The 3,677-nt window shown below is 32.6% G+C and overlaps 1 protein-coding gene and 1 long non-coding RNA gene across 4 annotated transcripts in view; one reads left to right on the top strand and one right to left on the bottom strand.

Annotated features, from left to right (window-relative positions):
- Positions 1-2,436, top strand: part of LOC106877243 (uncharacterized) — a 29,504-nt gene extending 27,068 nt beyond the window's left edge. The window contains exons 3-4 of the long non-coding RNA XR_001410353.2: positions 2,097-2,257; positions 2,341-2,436. This is a non-coding gene — a long non-coding RNA (uncharacterized LOC106877243). The remainder of the gene's footprint in view (positions 1-2,096; positions 2,258-2,340) is intronic.
- LOC106877242 (somatostatin receptor type 2) overlaps positions 1-3,677 on the bottom strand; it is a 186,308-nt gene that overhangs the window by 63,439 nt on the left and 119,192 nt on the right. The gene's annotated exons all lie outside the window — the stretch shown is intronic.

Here is a 3,677-nt window from a genome sequence, read left to right as displayed (position 1 = left end):
ATATATATATATATAAAGTTCTTTAAAGATTTTATCGTATTTTATTTGTCCTATTTTATTCCTTTAAGATTTTATATTTTCTTTTAACTTCAATCTACTTTCAAACAGTATTCTGACTATTACCCTCTTCCCGCTGTTTTATTATTACGCCATGGTTATTGGCATTGTAACTTCTGTTATTATTTTGGAAGATGATTTTATTGTGATTTTGATATTATTGTTATTGATGTTATTAATATTGACGTTGTTGATGTTGATGATGTCACCTTCGTCATAATTGTTTTGGTATAACACATTACTCTGTAAGTTTATTCTAATCATCTAAATTATTCCCCCACTATATTAGATGAAAAACTGGAAATGACTGTCTTAGATTCACTCGTATCCATGAAAATCCAATACCAAATTGAAACGCATTGGCTGGAAAATATCGGACCAATATTCAATGACAATATAGTAATGTTGCTGACCTATGTTTGTGACTGTTGCTCTGCCAAATCTGCGAATATAATGCTATTAGTACTACAACTACTAATACTATTATTGTTACTTCTACTAAGTACCACTCCCTCAATTGCTATTACCTTATTGTAATCTGCCTTTACTTTTTCTAATGAAACATCTCAATCTTCCTCCATTTTCTCCAGAGAATAGCCATTCTTCAAGTGCTATGTTTGTTATTTCCTGCAACGGCTCTGACGAAAGTATCATTAATTTTCGTTAATATGTGTGTGTGTATGTGTACCACTGTTTTTGTGTATATCGTACCACTACTTGACAACCAACTTTGTCGGTGTTTTTTTCTACGTACAGTTCATGTTTCGATAAAAGGACACTGATTGATTATGTGCCAGAATTTGGAAATTATATCCTCGTGTCGAAGCCAACAAAGTGCTGCCCTAGAATCACAACAGTCTAATGACTGAAATAAGCAAAGGGCAAATTATATCCAACCAGATGTAATCTTGTTTATCATATATATTTTATATCATACACTCTGTGTACCTAATATATAGTCATATGTTTATCTAGAACTCATCAACTGGTTCCATTTCGATGTATCATATTTTTACTTATAATTTTGGTTGTTTTTATTTGCCAATGTCATGTAAACTGGACCTCACATCGCTAAGGTATTTACTCTATAAATTACTGCTTTTCAACATACTACTGCAACGTATTGAATGTAACCTACTTTAAAGTATGCCTATATACTCTCTTTCAACTAGAGAGAATTGCAACCATATTCAAGCACAATAACACTCTATTCGACTTTACTTCTTATCACTGACTGCCTCTTATCTTTCAGGTTATATTTATTTGAATCAGAATTAAGTATCTTATACACACACACTTACATAAACTCTCATACTTTATAAATAAACGCAGATATTTTATAATTTGACAGTAATTTCCCGATAAAAAGAGTGCTCAAAATATTGAATATGGTAATTATATTAATTGTAACATCGTACGGTATTATCGTCCATAAATAAGACTAATTTTCAATGTTACATAAAGGAATTTTTCTTAAGCATATACTTCAAGTCGATCATATCCGTCTCAATAAAATATCAAGTAATATGAAGCAGCAGCGTATGTCAGACAGATGCGAAACTACTTTTCTTATATAAAACGATCTTTCTTAACGGAAACGAAGAGATCAATAAATTAAGATTTTAGCAGCGACTCGTTTTACCAGTCCACAGTGATATGTCTCATAAACATATTACTACGAAAGGTCTAAGTGAATCGGACAGATGCCTTGGCAAAGTTTTAGTCAAAAGTTAATGGGTAGCTTTGAGTATATCTATAGGTATGCCATTCACACATATAAGCTGATGCAAGACGTCTTGTTACTACATGTAACATTACTGTGGGCAGATATTTATTAGATATGATCTTCCCTTACAAGATGACAATATGTGGGCTTGTATCTATGTCTGCATGTATTGTGCATGTATATAGTACTATGTATGCATGTAGTCTTGTTCTGATCATTACATTGCACGCGTGATGGGGTTACTTGATATTAAACAGACTCCTGAAGTTATTTGTAACTCAGGTAACTATTATATAGCGCTCTTATTTTCTAGGGCTGATTCTTTGTAACAACAACACCCTAGAAAAATTATCAGAGGAAAACTAATCATTTCCATTGAAAAGAAAACTACTGACTGGAGGACATTGAAGAAATTTTAGTTCTTGAATAAAGCTTCACTAAACTACGTTTACAACGTTACAACTAAGAGTTCAGGTAAATGTTCATTTATTAAAAATTTAACAAACTTGATTTAATTATACATCAATCCTGAAAAAGGTTTTCATAATTATTTTCAGATTATGGCGTGTCACATATTGAGTAATGCTGGATAATTAAGGAAGTGGCAATATAGCTTAAGATATAGAAGTTAAGCAGCTCCAATCGATAGTGCTCCATCAAATAAAAATGTTTTTCGAAATTATCCTGTGCTCATTTGTATATAGAGAAGATTGCCTAGGCATGACCTCATTTTTATGTGTAAATTGTCGTTCACGTGACCAATTCTGATGATGCAAATGTATCTTTTAGCAAAATACTAATGGGTTGAGAAATTCAGCATGCAATATAAAGATCAAAAATTTAATGAGAATTCGTTATCACTGTCAGCATGTACCATCACAAAAGGGATTCCATTCGCAGATTTATTATCAGTATCTGAACTAGGGATCAATATGAATAACGTACATATTATCAATAATGCAAAGGACGTAGAGAAATGATGTTTGAGATCATTCAGCGAGAGATAGAAAGGGAGAGAAATGATGAGAAATGTAATGAGAGAAGAAGAGGGAGAGATAAATAAAGTTATACTGATCTTGTGAATAATGCTTTTTCTCCTTCATCAACCGATAGAAGTAGATTGCAGCTACAAAGAATTTCTCTGCGATGCAATAAATGAGCTGTTTTTTGAGAAATTAAGAAAATAACTCATAGATCAAAGTTGCGAATAACATGCAGCACCACGCAAAATTCACGCGCATCACATAAGTTACAGACACACACAAACACACACACACACACACACACACACACACACACACACACACACACACACACACACACACACACACACACACTCACACACTCACACATATATGCATGTCTTGATAGTAATGGTATGACAACAAAAGAATGAATGAGACCTCGATATTATGTAAATAGAGGAATTTATCTATAATATGATATGTGACAATTATTCGGTTGCCATAACAACACTCCGAGTGACGGATGTCGTGGGGTGGGGGGAGGAATCTGTTACGGCATCTCATCAGTTATTGATTGCCTTGATAAATGACGAGATGCTGGAGCAGATTTCTGACCAGACATCCGAAACTAGGAGTTTTATTATGGGTAGGATGTATGGTGAGTGATAACATGTGGTTGAATATATGAGGAAAGAAAGAAGAAGACAAGACACAGAAGACTACTTTTAGAAGAAAATTCGAAAAGCCATAGCGAAACCAGTTATGCTGGAAGAAATAAATCATTTTTCGTACGATATTGTATATTAATTTTTCTATTATGATTGTAATATATTCTTTAGTCTTTTAAACTCAAATCTGTGTTTTTTCATCGAATTACTTTCCGTAGATATATATACATATATATATATATATATATATATATATATATA

This window comes from Octopus bimaculoides, chromosome 23 (assembly GCF_001194135.2).
Source record: "Octopus bimaculoides isolate UCB-OBI-ISO-001 chromosome 23, ASM119413v2, whole genome shotgun sequence".
In the NCBI taxonomy this organism is placed as follows: domain Eukaryota; kingdom Metazoa; phylum Mollusca; class Cephalopoda; order Octopoda; family Octopodidae; genus Octopus; species Octopus bimaculoides.
Note: the sequence above shows the minus strand (reverse complement) of the source record. Positions and strands in the feature narration are given on the sequence as shown.